Below are 22,856 nucleotides of genomic sequence, written 5' to 3' on the forward strand. Positions count from 1 at the left end.
CTGTTAATATTAGAACAGCATAATGTATAATTTTATACCTCTCATGCAATTTAGTAGAGTCATGTATATTGATATCGCCGGTACCTTCTACCGTCGTCTTAAAGCAATTCAGATTTTTGAAAAATTTCATAATAAATAATTTTATAATGAGAATAATATTTATTATCGAAGCCTTTTATATTAAAATTTTAACAATCATATTCTATTAATAATGATAATGATTATTAGGCAATTGATTATGAATTATTTTAAATCACATATAAAAATAGAAGGTATAATTCGAAAGACGTTTGATTTCATCATTTTTGTTATAATTATGAAGTATAAAATATGGTAATGCTATAGATTCAATATAATTTAGAAAATCATAATAGAAGTTGTCGTGGCCCTCCTAGCAACCCGAGCTTATCTCTAATAGAATTTCGTTTAAAATATTAGTTCAAATGTCAGAATTATATAATAATAAAATTTAAAATATTTTGTTATCAAATATAAGCAATAATTAAATTGTTCGTCACGGTAGAACAAATTAACAATATTTACCATTAACACTAATAGGTATATAGTATCCATTAGCTATAAATATAGTTGGAGAAAATTTATCCATCTTAAACCATGAAGAAAGTTCCATCATATATAAAATATTATTTCCCTTTATTAAATTTTAATTGTCGCAAGTGATCTCTAGAAGTCGTGCATGAAAATTTGTTCAAGGTTTTACGAAAAGGACAAAGAAATATAATGGCTGGTGTAATATTTACAAACTGATATCCCAACCAATTATTTAAAGGTCTTTACTGCGAAGGTCTAATCAGGAAGGTCGTTTAGAAAGATCATGAGAGGAAATTTATTTAAATTTGGGATTTTAAATTACTCTACTTTCCAAAGAAAATTAATTTTTTATATATATATTCAAATTTCATTTATTTTGATAATATTTTTTTCCATATTGATGTTACTGAAATTAAGGACAAATAGGTTCTCAGGTAAAAGGTCTAGTGCTCAGACACTATTAATATTCGAGTAACAATCTTTAATGCTAATAACAGCTTAGGCAAGAAAAAGGTTTTTCTAAAGCTGAATAATATCCGATATACTATTGGTAATTTTATAGTGTAAACTTTTGTTTTCCTAACCCTCATTTTTTATGTTATTTTTGCTCAATAGTATCTATAGCATATATAGCCGATGTATATTTAACGATGGTAAAGCTTAAGTAAAAATACAATATGTATAAGAAGAGGATATTTGCTGTTATAATATTAGAACAGCATAATGTTTAATTTTATACCTGTTATGCAATTTTAAAGAGGAGTCATGTATATCGATATCTTTGGTATCTTCTACCGTCGTCTTAAAGCAATTCAGATTTTTGAAAAATTTCATAATAAATTTTATAATGAGAATAAAATTTACTATCGAAGCTTTTATATTAAAATTTTAACAATCATGTTCTATTAATAATTATTATTAGGCAAATAATTATGAATTATTACAAATTTAAATCACATATAAAAATAGAAGGTATAATTCGAAAGACGTTTGATTTCATAATTTTTGTTATAATTATGAAGTATAAAATATGGTAATGCTATAGATTCAATATAATTTAGAAAATCATAATAGAAGTTGTCGTGGCCCTGCTAGTAGGCTTTCGGCCCTAGCTTATCTCTAATAGAATTTGGTTTAAAATTTTAGTTCAAATGTCAGAATTATATAATATTAAAATTTTAAATATTTTCTTACCAAATATAAGCAATAATTTAATTGTTCGTCACATAAATTAAAAATATTTACCATTAACACTAATAGGTATATAGTATCTATTAGCTATAAATGTAGTTGGAGAAAATTATCCATCTTAAAACCATGAAGAAAGTTCCATCATATATAAAATATTTCCCTTTATTAATTTCTAATAGTCGCCGTGCATGAAAATTTGTTCAAGGTTTTACAAATCAGACAAAGAAATATAAGAGCTGGTGTAAATTTACGAATTGATAACCCAACAAATTATTTAAGGCCAAAAGTGCACGTTTAGGAAGATCATGAGAGGAAATTTTTTAAATTTGAGATTCTAAATTACTCTATTTTTTTTAAAGAAAATTAATTTTTTGTTTACATTCGAATTTTATTTATTTTAATATTTCTTTTCATATTGTTGTTAATGAAATTCGTTTTAAGGACAAGTAGGTTTTCGGGAACATTGAAGATCTGGTGATCAGACACTTAATATTCGAGTAATAAATCCTTTCAATGCTAACAATAGCCTAGGCAAGAAAATTTTTTAAAAAGGCTAAATAATATAAGCGATACAATACAAAGGCAATTTTAAGTGCATCGTTCTCGTCCTCATTTATTTTTGCTCAATAGTATCATAGCATATATAATAACAGAATAAATAAAGCTATTTGTTAATATTTAATAAAAATTTATCTTGAGATATCGAATTCCAAATATTTAGCTAAATTTATCAATATATGATGTTCATTTATTAAAGAGATATTTAGATAAAAGAGATATTTAGATATATATCTAACGATGGTAGCGCAAAGCTTAAGTTAAAGTAATACAATGTGTATGAGATACTTAATAGATGATATTTGTTGTTTTATGACAACAGCATAATGTATAATTTTATACCTCTCATGCAAATTAGTAGAGTCATGTATATTAATATCTCCGGTACCTTCTACCGTTGTCTTAAAGCAATTCAGATTTTTGAAAAATTTCATAATTAATAATTGTAGCAAATAATTTTATAATGAGAATAAAATTTATTATCCAAGCTTTTATAATAAAATTTTTAACAATCATGTTCTATTAATAATGATTATTAGGCAAATGATTATTTTATTACAAATTTAAATCACAATGAAAATAGAAGGTATAATTCGAAAGATGTTTGATTCCTAACTTTTGTGATTTATAATCAGGGTTACCAGATTGTAATTATTTTTACCTTTTAAAACCTGGTTTCAATTTCGATTTTATATTCAATTCCAAAATATGTTCTTAAATTGTTAAATAATGTGTAAAATATTGTTAGTATATTATCATTAGGGTCATTTTGCATATTCCATCACTAAAAAATATTCCTATTACTAAGAAGTAAAAAACAAATTTAATATCTATAGCCATATTCGATATGATTTTCCATTATGGGATTTCATGTTAAAAACAAAAATATAAATTACGACAATATTATATTACATGCTTATCAGATATATTTTCCCATTGTGCTTAAAACTCTTAAAATAATAAATTCACTCAATTGAGAATATCGTAACTATCACACCTATACCCATTTCATTTATAGCTCTAACTAACCATGCATGATCTGACCACTACTTTACAGCCTTCATGTGCACTATTAATACGTGTTTCAGATTATATGTTAACTCTACAAACAGCGTAAACCATGACCCCAATGCTGTAGTGTCATTGTCCCCAAACCTTACATCTCGCTTACAAAGGTGCACGGCTTCTAACAGAAAGATCTTTTTTTATAGAATCAAACACCACTGCTTAATAATTTCTCATCAGTCCTTACCATCGTACTCTTTCATCACCTTACACACTTGATTCATTTAGCAAAAAACACTTACTCAACAGGTAAAAGATGCATCTGAAAATCCCATTCCTTTAGATTGATGGCCCACATCCTCCAAGAATGACAAAATTGCAACAAAAAGAAAAATCATAACATCCTAAAACGAGAGTAAATCATATATCTAACAAATGATATTATTTAAATATTCGATCTGACATACCAAAGATAACTTTTTCCTTAGAATGCTTTAAAGACACCTAGAATAACAGATACCGATAATCCAATTTATTCTGTAAATAGTATTTGTACTACCGCATTTAGCACGATAGATGTTAGGAGAGCGATCCTATCTTTTATACGCGGTTCTTCAACTGATATTGATGGATTCAGTTATATATTACTTCAGTTAGTGATCCAATTATTGACATAATCTTTCTTATGTTTATGTATCTTGGCTACAGGCCACCCTAAAGCAGGTGGAATATGAATTCGATCATCTTCCCTACTCTCTGTCAATGCCTTTATATCTTCGCGTTTATCCAGTTACCCAATCATCAGCAAATCAATAACTTAGCCAAATCTACTCTTTCTAACCATCGACTTTTAGAAGTTTTCTTCCCTAATCAATCCTCCTTCAACGATAGTGAAAAGAGATTAAAATTTTTGCTTGGCTTTCAACTCCATCTTATTTCTCAAATCGAGAAGTCAACCTATGGAACAATCCCTTCCATTTTTAACTTCATCGAGAAACGGTTATGAATTTCTTGAAGCCACTCCTTTAGTCTTCATTTATTACAATACCACCGATAAGTTACAACATGCTTTCATACTCAGACTTAATTGCGATATGGTTATATCAAACTCATGTTCATTTTGTCAGATTCTTGTTGACTCAAAAGGTCGCCACTCCCTACATTGCAAACGATGTAGAGGCATATTTCTATGACATACAAAATGTAATGCCATTATATCTCATGCATTAAAATCTGCTGGAATTTCTTCAACTCTCTAGCGAATTAAACTTTATAGGCATATGGTAAACGTCCTGATGGTTTATCCAAGATTCCACTAAAAAGGGGTAAGTTCTTAACCTGGGATTTTTTTTAAGTAGCACTAGCACCATTCAACTTAAACTATGATGTTATTGTCGACGCATAATCTGCAAATACTTCTGTTTTACACCCAACTATTTATTCTTACCAATAAATTTTACAACGCTCATTTCTTTTGGTATACATGTTCCAGTCTTTCTTAATGATCTATGGCACCGTATTACATCAATGAAAAAAGAGAATAGTAATTATATAATTCTATCTAACTAAAATAGTTTCCCATTTTCTGTTTATGGATGATAATTTATTTTGTATAAATATATAATTAAAGATTTGAGTATCTATTAAAAATAAAATGATATATTTTTATAATCTAAAATCTTACACAGTAATGAATTTCAGTGATATTTGCTTTAGAAAACTTGATAAATCTAAAGAATTTATTATTTGATTCTCATAATAAGGTGAAGGTCAATGGTGTAAATTTCGGAACAATGTGTCTATATCTAACAAAGTATCTAATCATGATAACAGACCAAGGAGGGGAGCATAGTTTAAGATAGCGATTAATAAGATAAAGTTACTAAAAAGATTTTTTTAAAGAAGGAAACATAAGTTTTTATACTATTCCTACAATAAATGAAAGTTAGATATATCTGAACATGCTATTTAATATATATCCAAAACTTTGATCAGATAAAAAAAAATTCATTCATTTATTACATTGACCCCTAAACGCAAAAGGTACCGATGATTGTGTTATTTTTTTTTAATTAGTAAATGGGCAATTACTATATTTTTAGCCGTTTAAATCAATTTTTAGCTAAACAAAAAATCGGTTAGATCAAGTTTTTAGCCGAAACTATCCATTTTGGCCTCGGGAGTTTTCTTAAAAATATAGCAGCTCAAATTTAAAAGATATTAATATAAATTAAAACTCCATAAATGTTAATGATTTTTCTCCGGCACGCGCTTGTAGATTGAATCGAATAGTCTATATTAAACCAATACACTATCGTAACGAGTAACTTTTTTTTCACCTACCCGTTATTTTTTTCAAAAAAACTATGAAAAAAAATTTTAATAATACACATATTCACTTTTTTTTATAAAATCTTTGCATTTTTGTTTTTGAACATTTATAATCTCATTTTTTTTTTAAATTTTTATATTTTTGTTTTTGAACATTTTACAATCTCATTTTATATAATATAGATTATATCCAATCAAGGTTATCAAATTAATATTTAATCATAAGTAAATTTAATATTTAATTTATTATATTTAAGCTTAATAAAATAAATATAAGATAATAAAGTGCTAGGACTTATAATGGTTCATTTTATTTCTCAACAGTCATGTGTTTAGCTGTTCAAATTAAGATCTGCAATGAGTGGGTTATAGCCAAAACCCGCCCACACGTTGTTTTGAACTTTTTTTAGTTTAGCCCTCCCACCCTCTTATAATATTTTTTTTAAAATTTATCCCCCGCCCATTTATCTATAAATGCCCATCCGCCTAATGTTTAAAAAATTTTAATGTCTGTTTAATTAAACATATATAATAAGTAATATAATAGAATTTTTTACTTTTAATAAATTGAAGTCTATTCTGCTCATTTTGCTTGTAAACTATTAAATATTTACCTGCCCAAGCCTGCCCATTTTTTAAAAAAATTTTTAACCGGTCCGCCACCAATGTTAAAATTTGGAAAACCCAATGGCAGATTTATAGTCTAAAGATTAACACTTTAGAAGTAACGAAGTTAATTAGGTTTAAAATACTTTACAGAGCTGAGCTTCTAAAATTTCATCAATGGATTCCCTAAAAGAATTTGTAATAAAGGGGTTAGGCCTCTAGTAATTCAAATTCCTTAGGCTATGTGTTGTTCTATAATATTTTTGATAACATTTTTAATTTTTCTCTTCCTTCCTATATAAGAAGATATAATTCTTTTTTATTGGCCAAGATATTGCCTCTGTGATAATTTTTTTTAGCAATTTATTTGTGGTTCAGGTAAAAATTCCTTGCTTGGATCAAAAAAGATTGACTTGTATTGTTTTATTTTATTTATATTTGATATCTTCTTTTTTGTAGGTCCTAAAATATTAATATTTAAATTTATATCTTGTCATATAAAGTCACATTTGTTTTTTGTTTCAATAGAGAAATGGCCTTGGAGATTAGGCCTTACCTCGTTATCATTTGCGTTATTTAAAATAAAGGATATCATCGTGCTATTATCTCACGTGCTGACAGAATGTGTTGGATTTTAATTATTAAGATTTTTTTGGAGGGAAAAAGTTTGTATTCAAGGTAACTTTAAATTTTATTGTTTATTTTTGACTGGAAAATGGCATATAGTTACACTTACATTGGTGGATTAAGCTTTATTTAATGATAATCATTTTTAGAATATATTAATTGATATGAAAATATTTTATTTCGGTATCAATTTAACATTAAGGATATGCTAAAACTCAAAAGATAATATTCAAAGGTGTGCGCATTTTAGCCTTGATTGTTTATAATAATGTTAAATGCTTTATTTTTACTTTTATTATTATTTATTTGTGTTTGTAGTTTCCCTAAATATATCCACGGTGGAATTATAAATTATTACGAATCTAGTTTAGTATTGTCAAAAGTTATGATTTGGGTCTATTTCTAAAAACGACCCGATTAAGATTTTAGTCATATTATGTTCTCAAGATTTGGTAGATAAAGGTCTAAACTTTTCTGTCATCTATGAGCAAAATCTCTAGGCTTTTACAATATTATTTTTAACTAAAATCTTAATCTGGCCGATTTTAGAAATCGATCCAAATCGGGTGGTTCTGGTAAAATTCAAAATGGTATAATTAACATATTTTTTTAATCTATTAACATTATTAACTTTTTTGAATAGAACTAAAAATGGATTATCAGACTTTTTGAAAACATAAATGCTTTTTCTGGGCATTTATAACTAAAGTTTAGAATTTGTTGCAATCATTTATTTTTAATTATTATTTAGAACTTATAACTAGAGTATTTTTGCTTTTTTCCTGTCAATCACCTTTAGGGGATTACTAGATACTGGGTATTTTTATCAGAATACATCATATCTTATAATAAAAGGATAAAATTAAATGGACAAAATATTTATTAAGTAAATATTTTTATTATTGTATTATAATTATTTTTATTGCTTTATATTTTTAGGGTTACGGATATATAACGGTTGTCATCATATAGCAATTTTCTAAACAACAGCCAAATTTTATAAACAGATATTTAATGTTGACAAAATGAAATAAGACCCACTTTTTTAATAAATATTAACGGAATCACGCGGTCGCTTCCTATTATATACTAGTTGGCTAAAAAAAATTCCGTTCCTTTCTGGATTCAAATCTAGGTCGAGGTTAATAAATATCAACTTCTATAGGAACCGATCCATATATGCTACTTAAAATTTTTTGAAAATATTATATAAGGATAAAATTACGATGCCATCTTATATTTTAATAACAGATAAAAGATCATTAACGTCTAAGGCTATTGCATCATTATTTAATTTTTAATTACTATAAACAATAAAATATTTTAAAAAATACGTGTTTATTTTAATATAATATTTTTAAAGCTCATGGAATAGAAAATAAATAAAATATTTATCTTAGAAAAAAGATTAATTAATAAAATAAGAATAATTCATTATTTTAATATAATTGCTGGGAAAGCTAATCTCTATTTTATTTTTAAAAAATTATTTTGAAAAATCCTAACTTTCTTAATTAAAATTTATTTCCTTAATTGTTAAAATATTTGTTAAAGAAATTAAATTTTACCAATCTTTTTACTTAAAATTAAATACTTTTGTTTTAAATGAATACATTTATAATAACAATCATTATATTGGCCCATAATTTCTTCTATTTCGATGGTTAGTATGATAATATTTTTATAAATATTTTTTTTAAGGAGCTGATACGTAAGAAATGATATATCAAGGTTTGTAGGAACATTCCATCTCTATACTTTGTTTTTTACGGAAAGTGTAAGTCAGCGACCTAGGCCAAAATACTTTCATGATATCTTTTTGAATCTTAATTTTTTTTTCATCAAAACTAGTTATTTTACGATAAAATTACCTATTAATACATAGTTAATAAAATAAAGGATAACATTTATAAACCTTTAAAATTGATTTTAAAAATCTTATATAATAATTTATTATTAATATATCGTATAAATTTGCTTGCTCATTATTTATATAATTAAAAATGTTTTTTAAATTAATAGTCTCTACCTTAATATTTATTAATTTTGTTTAGCAATTTTCGGATTATACCAACCTAATAAAATCACAGCCTTATAATAAATAATAATCATAATTTAAAATGTTTGAATGGTTCATTAATCTTATATAATAAAAATGTTACAATGTATATTCCTATATCTTTTGTCATCGCTGGAAATTAAAAATCGAATATACACATATTAAAATTTATTGTTGCTCGGCGCAACTTGCGCGTAATAAAATACCATAATATTTGATACTCACGTCTGCTTATAGTTTATAAAAATTTGCCAAAATAAAATTCACATGCTAGCGAAAAATTTTTTTTAATAAACTGAATGGGATTTTTTCATATAATAATAAAATTATATTATATGACTGTATAAAACACACATCTAAATATTGCCCTAAAAATTTTTTTCAAACTATTGAGTTTAAAATACTATAAACCGTACGTTAACTATAATTTACACTGTGCCAAACAGTGTATTAAACCAATTATATCTTTTGTATTATTTATGGCGTAAGTTATAAATATGAATATATATATTATATTATGTATATAATTTTTTTTAATTTAGCTTCTCCAAAGAGTAAATATATTTAAATATCACAATTTTTTTCATTCATTAACATATAATCATATAATTTTTCAATCAATTCTGTTAGTCACCATTATTGTAATATTTATTCATATTCCATTACAACTTTTTATTCAATGAATCAAAATAATACCTATTATTTTCAATTTGGTTATTTTAATGAAATATGTTTGTATATATTATATAATATAACCTAATGGAAAGACCTCGATATTTTAATTAGGAATGCTAAGATATAAGAATAACAAAAATACTCTATTTGACAAATTAATTTAGTTCCATCCAATGCCAATAAAAATAAAAAATATATTCTAAGTTAGATATAGTTGTTTAAATATAATTCCGATAAAGTAATTGTAATGATGGAAGGGGAGGGGGGGGGGTACATTTTAAAATTGTTTTTTGTTTTCATTCATTAAAATATATTTCTTCTTTCTCTCATTTATTCAATTAGTTCAGTCATCGTTAACCTTGTTTCACTCTTGGGGAAAAGCATTTGAATATTTAAAAAGACTAACAAATTAAAGATTTGAAAAATAATTTTTAAAGTTTAGAGTGGAAGCTGAAATCTTTCGCCATAAGAAATAGTAATAGCTCCTTGTTTTGAATAAAAAATGGCTGATCTTATCAGGATGAACGGTTATAGAGTAAAAAAAATTATTCATATTACGATATGCCTACCAACAACACTTTCAATTTTTTAAAAGCCAAGAAGTTTATATAAAAATAAAATATCTAAACTTGTACACTATAATAAAACAAATTCGCTAGTAAAAAATTATTACTATGAAGCGAAGTTATTTACAGTGAACTTTCTTCAACATTTTATAATGACCCGAAACAATTCAAGATTCTAAATTTATGCTGATCGAGAATGCGCATTAACAGAAGTCATGATTTATCATTCAAATTTCTATCTTCTTTTTCAAAAACAATATAGACAAACAATCATAACTACGGAAAACGGCTTATTCTATTTTTGACATTTCTTTTATTTAAGTCTGTAGCATATCAATTAATCTTATTTTTATATATTCTATCTTATTAATAATTCAATCAAAATATTATAAAAGTGATCTTCTCATATATTTCCAAGAAGGTGTGTCGTGTTTTTTTTACCCGCTTCAGAAAATTTTACTCTTCTAGTCCAGTTTATAAATTTAATTTATTTTCTTGACCAGAAAAATAGTGCATTGATTAAGAGATTTTAATTCAGGGCAAAATACATATACCTATCTATTCCTTTTCCCTTTTAAATTTTAGGTGCCCAGGAATAGAGTAATCCTAACAAATATTCCCGGTTTTTAAATTTTTTTACTAAAATTCCCTAATTAATTATCCATTAAAAAATTTTAAAAATACAAAGGATACATAATTTTAGCATATATATAGAATACCTGCCAGTATATTTTACACAATTTCTATAAAAATTGTTGCATAATTTTTAGTTCAAATTGTTGCATAATTTTTAGTTCAAATTGTTGCATAATTTTTAGTTCATCTGAAAAATATAAATCAATTTAGGAGACCAACTTAGATTTTTTAAAAAAATAGTACGATATTAGTAACAAAAAAAATATATAACTTTTCAACTCTGCTGCCTATTTTCTTATATACAATTTCCTTTAAAAATGTGAAGATTCAAAACTGTCATTTTAATTTTAAATAGGTTAAAATAATTTCGCCAAACTTTTAAAATGAGATAAAATTTGGTATAAACCAGAAATAGAAAGCGAGAAATGGTCATAAATGTTTTACATTTCTTGATAAAATGACTGAGTATAGATTGCGCACCCAATAACTAAAATGCATAAAAACATTTTTTTAAAAAAATAGAAAAATTTTAAAAAATATTTAAAAAACAAAAAAAAATATACAAAAAAAACAATATCATTCTAAAGGAACAATGAACTTTTTTCAAACTCTAGTCATTATTTTTTTAGAATTTTTCTTAAAATTTTATTTTTTAAAACATGCAAAGAAATTATAAAATATTAGATAGATCACAAATCTCATCATGTATACGATAACTTATTATTACTGAGGAAAAGGAAAAATTTTTGAATTTATTAATGTAAATTTTGCCCAAAACAAAATTTTTCTTTAAGTAGCACTAAAGGATCATAATATGTTAGAATTATAAATATCAAGCAGAAATGAGTATATTCTACTTTTAACATCAACATCATGAGCATGCATCAACCTATAATCATATTCACAAAATTCATCAACCAATTTATATTTAAATGAAAGAATTATAAATTCACCCAACCAAGCTAATATATGCCACCCTCTTCTTAAGATTTTTAAATTTTATATAATAAATAAGCAATAAAAAAAATAAATGTCCCATCCCATTATGTTTATGGGGTGTTTACGAAAGCGTACATTATTATTATTTCTTTTTTACTTAAATAAATAGATGTGCTATGTGGAAATATAAGTAAATTTAAACTAATTATTAAACTAGATTTTTTTAATATTTTTTCTATAAAAACAGTTAGAAGGAGTGAATTAATATGTAAATTCATTTTTTAAAAAAATTCTTTTAATTAGTGTAGAAAAGCTAACCTAGCCTATCCTAAAACTAAACAACTAATAGATTTTTTTTTTTTAAAAATCTTGTCTAAAAAGTGGCTAAACCATATTCAGTTTTTCAATAAATTTTGCCTAAATTGAATCAGTTTTAAAGAATTTGTAATGATATTATGCATAGTATGAAAGGTGACCGATATTTTATTAATTAAATTTTTTGCCTAAAAATTTAATTAAGTTAAATATATAACTATCAAAAGTATTTTCTTGCTATATACGTAGGGTTATGGAATTCATGGGGTTTGAATCTTTCGATTTTTAGTTATCTAGTAATGGCAATTATTAAAGTCGACATCTGATTTGACCAAAATGTGTTCCAACATGATTGGAATATCTTTTTTGTAAATTTCAGACAATTTTATCTAGAAATTTAATAGTATTCTTAATATATATCAATTTTTTAAAATGCGACCATTTTCGGCATTTGTCACCTTTGACACTATATTTTTTTGGTTCTTAAAATTTATAATATTTCATAAGTAAAATATTTATTTTAAATGACTATATATGACATCGCCACCTTCGCATTTATATTTATTCTGTTCCTTTTTACAATAAATTTCATTCTATAAAAAAGACCTAGGGCTCTTCATTTATAGTTAGAGTTGATATAGAGATATTTGAATTTCAATAATGATTATTATATATTATTAATATAAGTCTTCTTAATCCTTTATTATTTAAATAACATACAAGATAACAAGAGTAACGAAATATGTAATTATAAATATTTATCCTAATCATAATATTTATGCGAATAGTACACATTACATAATTTTATAAATCAACTATACCTTTTTAATTAATACATTTCCATATATTTTTTTTTACAACTTTCTTATAAAATTGTTTAACTTGTGTTGTAAAAAATTTTTAAATTAAAAAAAAAAATTTCTTCGCTTAACAAAGCTCACTCTCTACGACGAGTCATTAACATCGCCTTTAGCTTATATACTGTAAATGTAGATGGGTGTTTTTCATGGGAAAACTGAATTTTTGTTTAAATTGTCTAGTAACAAAATTTGAGTAAAATTATATGGTATTAAATATAATATATATTTAAAAAATATATGCAAGAGGGTATAAACTTGATCAAGGATCACATTTATAGAAATAATGGAAATAGTAGCAATTCATTAAATAATTCTATTATTAAGTAAGTTAAATTAATTGTTAGAACCTATAAAAAAATCTATAACAAAGTATAAATGATTAATTTATATTCAAATTTATAAAATATAAACGAATAATTTGACGAAACATTAATCAATTTAGTTATTTAATTATTCCTTGTAAAATCCTCAAATAATATTCATTATATCTATCTTTTATTTATATTGTATGAATTTATTTGTCCTGTTCTTCTTCTCTAAGCAACTGTAAGGGAGACGAGAAATCATGAGACTTCTAAAAAAGCAAACAGCAATAAAAAAAATACTTGGATATTTTTAAGCAAATAATATTTCATTTTGTTCTCTTAACTTAATTTACTAAATAATGAATATTAATGTCTTTCATATAATATTAATTGTTCTAATTGCTTATATTAATTTTTGGTAAGGGGAGAGAGTGGAGTGATTTGGGGAAATTTCTTTCTTTATTTCTGTATTTTCTCTTAAACCCAGACATGACACAGAAATGATATTTAATTTAAATATTGTAAAGTTGCGCATGGGGACCTAGAAAACCGTAGGTCGTTATTTCAAAAGTTGTTATATGTATATTAAAATTAGCCCAATAACTATTTGATTTTTTTGACAGTTTTTTTGTTAAAGTTATTTATATTTTGATGACAATTAGTAATCATTTTAAGCAATAACAGTTATTTTTTGTGAAATAAGTTATCTATATTTGATGGCAATTAGTTAATTATTTTTTTATTTCAAGTCATTAATAGATATCATTTTCAATTTATATTGTTCAATATTCTGAGATTATATAATTCAAAAAAGGCTATCTTGATTACTAAATTCTTAGTGGGGAAAAAAATACAGATTGTCATAAGGAATATAAATATTATATTATTATTATTGTAAATTGAGGAGAATTATGGAGAATATTACATTCGGAGTTAATAGAGAGGCAAATGAAATAATTGACATATTATTGTATGGATTAAGATAATTTAAAATAAAGCTGGATGATTAAGAACATAAAAGTATTGGCTTGAGAATATAATATAAAATATAAAAAACGTTGTACTGAACTTAAATAGTTAAAGCGAAAGATTAGTAAACTTTCACAGTGCGGATGGTGTAAATAATAGGGTCGAATATGTAGTCGTCTAAAATTTATTGATTTTCAAATGCTACCTTTTTCTCGAAGGGGGTTATGGATAATATATAAAATGGAATCGGCGGCTCTCTCCAAGAGATTTAAGAAATCCTGTCAAGAAGTTTCCTTTTAAATTTAAAAATCTCATGAAATTCTAAAATATATCGAATTTTAGTAGATCACAATGTTTGTAGGATAAATGATAAAATTTTTAATGAAAAAGAAGGGAGGTGGGCAGTTTAAAAAATATATAGTTAGAAGTGGAGCGAGTTATGGCAAAAATTTTTAATATACTCCAAAGATGAAGATAGCCTGATGAGGCATATATATTAATAGCCTGAAACTAAATACATGGAGGTAAACAATTTTATAAGAAAGTTGTTAAAAGAATATATGAAAATATTTTACTTGTACTGTTGATAACAATCACTAAGGTGGCAATTTGGCTTATGTAATTTAAACAAAGAGTTATATTATACTTATATTTTCTTACTAATTTATGTATATTAGTTACATGTATAACATGTTTGGGTGTGCTGTTTGAAAAAATAAGCAGTTTAAATTCATTTACTAGAATTTTTCCACAAAAGAAATTTCGAAGGGTTAATAGTTTCCCCTGAAAATAAATATTCGATTTTATTTATATTCCTTTTTTAAAAATAATACAAGAATTTTCTTTTTATAAAGACTAAATAATTAGACACTTTTAGAAGAAAATGCCAAAAATTTAAATTTTAATGAAGAAAATTTTTATGGTTTTCTTAATTATATACCTTTTTAATTATATATAAACAGTTTCTAACATTTACTATTGGGGTAAATTTATATTTCTCTTATTAGTTGTTACAATATATAAATTATATATGATAGAACAAACATAGTTTTGAAGGTTTTTTATTTTTTAAAAAATTAAAATTGATATCCCGGTGGTTATTTTACATTAATTCGATTACACATAAAACTTTTACCTTTGTTTAAATTTAATTCCTATTTTACATTACAAAACGTCTGCTTGAGATTGAGGAAACATTGCCACAAAAAGAGAGATCTGAAATAATTTACAATAAAATATTTTAAAATAACCATTATTAATATTAGTTAAAGAATAATTATAATTTTTTTTTGTGTAACACTCATCATACCATAAAAATGTATAAATCATACAAATAATGGTCTTACATAACCATATCTTTTTAGCTTAAAACAATTGTGTTAACAATTTTAAATTAAGGTGATCCCATATTCTATTTCAATTGGCTGCCTATGGTAAGAGTTAATGTTATCAAACTACTTAAACAGTCAATAATTTTTACCAAGCTAAGCCCTCAGTCATTCAATATTTCTTTAGATGAGTTCGTTAATGTAATTAATTCTTTTAATTAAAACTCAGCTAGTGACTTGCAGGGATTTAGATATTCTCATTTTATTATATATATTAGTTTTTATCACATCTTTAACAAATTTTGTTACCTTTTGTAATAATATAGTAAATCAAAATTAGCAAATATAAAAGCCTGGTGGTGGCCTTCGTCTAATAGCTATAAGATCTTATTTTAGGAGATTAATTGCTAAAGATATATCTAAACAGCCCACCATCAAATTTTATTATCTGCAAGCTAGATTTTATAACGCCTTCATTAAATTAAATCGACATGAATTTTTAAAATATTTTTAAAACTGTTTTAATTACTCAAAGTTAGGCAAATCTTTTTAATGATTCATAACCATACTCACTTTTGGTACATGCCAAGTAAAAAATCTAACTTAGACTTATATCTAAGGTACTTAGATGATGGAACCTTATGAGAGTCACCATTTGATATTATAGCCATTAAATACCTTGAGGATAACTCCTCACTCTTGGGGCTCTCCCTAATAAGTTTCGGAGGGAGATTACATTTTTAAATCATAATTTTCTTGAACCCACTATAGGACAGTCTGAAATTTAAAGGATTGTCTACAAACCTTGAGAGTGTTAGATATTTCACTTGTGCCTCCTCATTTTCATCCATAGATTTTGATATAGACTGCTCAACAATTAAAAAATCTCTTAAGAATAATCGCCATTTGCAAAAGAATAACCTTAATTTTAATAAGTTTTTGTTTATAATGATTAAGGTTAAATATTTCATGTATTTATGAATTTTTTTATATATTTTCATATAAAAATAAATTGCAAGATGTTATTATATATTTGGATCAATTGATGATGATTATCAATTACAAAAACGCTGTATTTAAATTATTTCTTAATTTTATAAACAGTTGACTATTTTTTTGCAAGTAAATTTTTATTTTTCTTAAATAAAGTTAATTTATAAACAAGTTGTGATAAATCACTTTCCAATTTTTTATTATGATTTATTTCTAAGCAAAGTAGAATAATTTAAATTATTTTTTGCATAGTAAATATTATTTTTAAATTAAAACTTTTTATGCCTCAAGAAGGCCATTATATCATTAATAAATATATAATATTTTTATTCATTATTAAGTATGATTCGATTAATTATTATCCTATTTTGTTTGGAAATAGATAAAAAAATTGATAAAAACATGTCTAGTAAACTACTTAGATAAAAATGACTTGGAAATGGCGGCCTAACATGCAAAACTAAATTCCATAAAAATAATCAAAGCAATAATAAATAAGTTATAAAACTGTCCAGCAAAAAAAAATTTAACATAACCATACAATGATAGTAGTAAATGAGTAATTATGAAAGTTAATTATATTAGTAAATTTTATATATCTTTTACTTATTTACTAATAGGATAATTTATCTTAAATACATGACTATTTCTATTTTATTATGGATTTGCATTTATCGTGAAATTCGTCCCTTGAAATAGTTGCAATGCAGGTTGCCTATTCAAGTCGACGGGAAAACTACAAACATAATAAATTTATGGTTGAGTAATTATACAATTGAGACGGATAGTGTCATGACATTAAAAATGAAAATATAATTTACCTAACGTAACGAGGAGAAGCTTATTGTTTTTCACAAAATTGGCAAACGACTGCCTTCTCTTATACAATATATAGTATATATGTATTCGTATTTGCTTGTTTATAATTATATAAATATTAAATTCATATTTTATTTTTTTTCCTTTCTATATTTTCCTTTTTTTAAACTAATAATTTTATTGACATCAATAAATAAAAAAAACAATTCTACAATAATCGCGTATTAATAAAATTGATCTCAATAAAAAGTTCCATAAAGTCGATTTCATTTTAATCACTTCTCATTGTGTCATATCACATTTACTATAAAGCCAACCTAAGTCTATTCATTAATATTTTTAATAATTTTATTCATATAAACGTATAAAGATAGCACAGAAATAGGTATATAAATTTATATCATAATGAGAAATTTTTTTTAGAAAGTTACACCTATTAAATCCTTTTATATCGTTGTTATTTTAAAGGATAAATAATGATGTTGCCTTATTTAAATTTTTATGGAGCACTCTTTTTACCAATTTGGCCTAATTTTTTTAGGAGAAATACCTGTGTCATTTGGTGTCCCATCTCCCCAGGGGGTCTGAACGTCATTGACTTGTGGGATAAAGGACACTTCTCGCTAAGAAGTGCTGTTAAAAGGCTCAATAAAAACGGATAAATCAGGATTAAAGTCAAAATAATAATACATTAGCCTCGAAATTTTGCTAATATATGGCCAACCCTGCCATCTATGAGCAAAATCGCTCAGCTTGCGTAATATTTTACTGGCTAACATCTTGAATTTGATGATTAAACATCGGGTAAATGCTAAATGATTCCTTAGAGAACACTCTTCCCTAGTAATAGAGGACGCTCCCTAGAGTTGCATTACTTAAATTGATTAATAATAAATCTTATTTTTTAGTATTTTTTATATTATTTTCTTATATTAACAGTTGAAGAAATTAATGAACTACGTATATATATTTTTTTCTTAAATATTTAATCATATGAATCAAACTGTTTTACAAAATCTTATGTTTGTAATATTTGCTATTTAAACAATTAGAGATATTAAACATGGATTTCATTGTAAATTCTTAATTTTATTTATGATATTTCGGTAATATCAGGAAAAGTTACTATTGTTAAATTACATTCGCAATACATGCGTTAAAATGTAAATATTAACGTATTAAAATTTTTAAATAAAGTGGATACTTACATATTTTAAAACTTCTTGAATGAGTATATTCAAATTTATAGGTTATTAATAGATCATTTTTAAGACTAACTATAAACGGGTATTCGTTATTATTTACCACCCATTATTATTATTTCCTACTAATCAAATCTAAGCTATAAAACTGTTACTTTTATCTAAATCAAGACCTATATCAATCCAAAATTTGTTTACAATTTCAAACTAATATTTTTGAGATTAACCATATCAAAATAATTTAAAACAAAAATAAAATAAATTGGAAATATAATATTAATAATGTTATAAACATCTAAAATATATGGTTTAATTGAGGAAAGATAAACAAAATCATAATTTTTAAAATATAATTTACAACAAAATCCAAGGTTAAATTCTCTGAAATTTAGAAAACACGTTTAGTTAATGAAAAAAAATTACCTCAAAAAATTGAATTTATACAGTTGTTTGCAATTTTGTGATTTAAAAAAAAAAATCTAATATAATAAATTTCTAGATACATCCCTTTAGTATTTAAGATTTTTTTTTAAGGTAAAACTAGATTAAATTTTTTTACATGGTTTAAATAATATCTATTTCGTTCTTATCTAGGCTGAGTTTATAATATATGCGCGAAACGTCAAAATAAACAGATTATACAAAAATTAAGTAAATATATTGGCATTGGAAACGATATCTATTTTTATTATAATGTGGGATAAGAGCGATATCGTCCTATTTTCGAGTTTAAATTATAAACTCAACCTAAAATTAAAAGATATTAAAAATATAAAATAGTATACTTATTACACTTTAAAAAAAGTAATAGCACATCCCTTTTATTTATTAATACATATTTTCATTTTTATATTTATATGTTCTATTTGGGATATGGAATACATGGGAATTCGGAATCTCTCAATTTCAAATCAGTTACTAAAAACAATGATCAAATTTGAAAAATGTGATCTTGGATATGTATTTCAGAACGGTGTAGTATCTTTCTATGAATTTCAGACAATTTTCCCCATTCAATTTTTTGTGATGTATCAAAAAAATTAAATAAGTTCCAAAATTAACGCTAAAATTTTATTAAATTTATATTGCTGATATAACTCCATACATGTTGAAATACATTTCTAACACAAAGCCCTTAAATGATTTGAAATATATTCCGAATTCACTGATTTATTATTCTGTTGTTTTAAAATAAATATAGAAACCAATCTTTGTAAATAATTAAGGAGTTACTAATATGGTTTATTTAATAAGCGCATTATTAAAATTACATTCTTATTTGAAACAGTTAATAATACAAGGGAATTGGGTAATTATTTAGTTTCCTTATTTGTTTTAATCACTATTTTTAATCGGAATAACTAGGTTAACCCGCTTTGAGTTAGTTCTAGCGAATGATTTATCGTTTAATTATATCTAGGTAAAAAAATGTTTTTTAAACAGTAGAAGCCAGTTAGCAGGGGTTTTTCTTATTAACATTTATAAAAGGTCCCACAATTTGCATTATGAATTTTCACAAATCTAAAATGGGAACAATTATTTATGAATCAGACTACATGACAAATAATTCTTAATCAAAACATAAAAATTTTGATACTATTCCCTCTTTTTTAAATCATATACTAATACTAATGGGCATCTATGTTTAATGTGATATTATATGTCTTTTAAAATATATATAAACCCTATTGACATCTATGTTTTTCCCTTAACCTTAAATTAGTAACTCACTTTAACTTTTTAAACGTGTCAAGCTCAAGATTCAGTATTCACAAATCTTCTTATAAAACTTTTATGATTTGTTTTAGTAAAAATTAATATTTTAAATATTGATAAATAAGGTATATAAGCATTAGATTTTTAATCTTTTTTTTGGAAAAACTTCAAAAGACTAATTGAAAATTAGATTTTCCATTTTACGATATATTTATAAGTTTTGAGGAAGATTGTCAATGAAAATTTTAGTTTTAAAGACTATTTGAATGAATTTAAAAATAATCTAGTATACTCCTTAATATATGATATGATCATTTTAGAGCTTTGAATTAATTCACATTTACTTTATATTTATCATTATTTTCTTTCAATTCAAGACATTTAAACAATGATTATTTAATTTAAAATATAATATAAATTGCTTTGATTTTGTCGTCTATTTTTTTTTTGGCTTTCTTTAGTATTTGATCATTTTTTAAATATATTATAGTTATAGAGGCCATGACTCTAAGTATATTTATATTTTTATTAAATATATATAAAAAAAATTACGTCATGAAGGGGTTAATATTAGCATTGAAAATAGTATATTTGTTATATTTAACATGACTGTCTTAATTTTATTCTTCTTGTAATTTAATGCAATTTATAAATTGTTCCATCCTAGCTCCCAGATTCGTCCGACCTTATAAAAAGCAGATGTGAAGAAATTTTAAGCTCAAAATATATAATTTTCTATTTTAATGTTATGCATTAAATTTTAATTAGCAGCAATAACTTTGATACTTTAATTATGCTGTTCATTTTATTCTATGTATCACAATATATTATAAGAATGTTAATAATAAATAAAAAAAATTAAAATATTTATTTTATATTTATTCAATCAGACAAAAAAAGAAGGAAGAATAGGAAGAATATGTAAGATAAACATATTTCTGACTACAAGCCGAAGCTTTATTTTATCGATGATGTACCTCCGGACTGACCCAGTAGGGACTGATGGGTTAGTCTTGCAGAACTCTAGCTTCAACCCACTTGTACTAAATTTGCTAATCATGATAGATACAATAATTTTATAGTATAAAATCTTGTCTTAATAACTAGTAAAAACTTAGGGATCTTCTTAAATAATGAACAACTAGGAGTTACCCTAGATTATATATTCGGCTATAACATAGTCCAACATCTTTCCTCAATTGCACCATACCAATTATTACCAAGGTCCTGTTACCTGGGCCTGGCTTGTAGGTGTCTGCTTTTAAGTAGGCGCACCTATGCAGTTAAAAGAGAATTTTTTAAACAGCATATGCTAGATCAGAAATTAGAATCCTAGTCCTAGATATAAAAATATTTTATTTCATCATTTTTTAGAAAAGAAAGCTTAAATTTAAAAATAAATATTAAATTAATTAATTAAAAATATAATATTTTTAGGCCAATTTTTATATTATAAAACATATTTTCCTGTTTTTTTTAAAAAAATTTATTGAATTATATGCGGTTATTTTTACTTTTTCTTTCATCTAATTTTTCTTTCTTCCAAAAAAAATTAAAAAACATTTACATGAATTTTAAATTTATATCATTTTATATTATAAAATATATATTCATTTTGTGTTGTTAATTAAAGCGCCATTTTTGTTATATAAAAATATACTAATTTTTTAAAAATGTTACATCATGCGGAAATTTTTTGTATTTTATTATATTAGTAGATATGTTAATTTAATTAAATGTATAAAACCCCAAATTTTTATACATAAATAGATAAAGCGTAAAATTAAAAAATAATCTATTTGATAAGCCACTTGGGAATGAGGCTCCCGAAGTAGCTAATGTAATTGGATTTATGTGTGATTATTACGAATTTTTGCCATAGATAGAATTCTTCCTGAGTGGATAGATTTGTGAATCTATTACTTTAAAAAAATAGAACGAGATTACCATATTAGTGTAAATAATGAAGCTGATTGGTATAAATATGATAACCTGATATTTCTAATTTTTAACTGTCTTTATTATTCATGATGTTTAGAAAAGTTAAATTATCAGTATAGATGTAGTCCTATATCAGAAATTGACCTTTTTGAGCGGAATTGTGCCATCAGGGCATTTTCATCCGATCTAAAAAGTTCATGAGCCTACTATAACCTTGATGAAATCTGGGCAGATTTTAAGCCAATCTGTATAATGGGGTTGCATTAATTTTGTGATAAAAAATTGTCCTTTTAAAATAGAGCATGACAGGATGTGCCACCCATTTATTGACCTACAGTCAGGGCCCCATTTCCACCGGATTTGGGTAATTCCATCAGGGGATTTTACATCAGATCTGAAAAGACCAGGAGGCTGCTCTGTTGAAGAGATCTGGGGAGATTTTAAGGCATGCTGATGTTGTCGTTTAACATTCGTAGAAAATGTGCGGTTGAGTATTATATTTGCATTTTAGACGGACACCAATGGTTATAAAAAATAAAAACATAACTTACCTGATGAGAAGAAGCGTAGGTTTTCATAAATTTGGTAAACAACTTCCTTCTATTATATAATATATATTATATGTTTTCGAATTCGTATTTGCCTATTTATATTTAAATAAAT

The 22,856-nt window shown here is 24.7% G+C and overlaps 1 long non-coding RNA gene across 1 annotated transcript; it reads left to right on the top strand.

Annotated features, from left to right (window-relative positions):
• Positions 1-9,470: 9,470 nt before the first annotated feature.
• LOC135930364 (uncharacterized) lies at positions 9,471-20,764 on the top strand. The gene is made up of 9 exons (XR_010572743.1): positions 9,471-9,483; positions 11,915-11,935; positions 12,784-12,804; positions 15,157-15,177; positions 16,627-16,644; positions 17,705-17,719; positions 18,274-18,294; positions 19,825-19,845; positions 20,743-20,764. It is a non-coding gene; the product is annotated as an uncharacterized LOC135930364 (long non-coding RNA).
• Positions 20,765-22,856: the final 2,092 nt, after the last annotated feature.

The sequence above is a fragment of the Gordionus sp. m RMFG-2023 genome, chromosome 5 (assembly GCF_954871325.1).
Source record: "Gordionus sp. m RMFG-2023 chromosome 5, tfGorSpeb1-WG-v2, whole genome shotgun sequence".
Classification (NCBI taxonomy): Eukaryota; Metazoa; Nematomorpha; class Gordioida; order Chordodea; family Parachordodidae; genus Gordionus; species Gordionus sp. m RMFG-2023.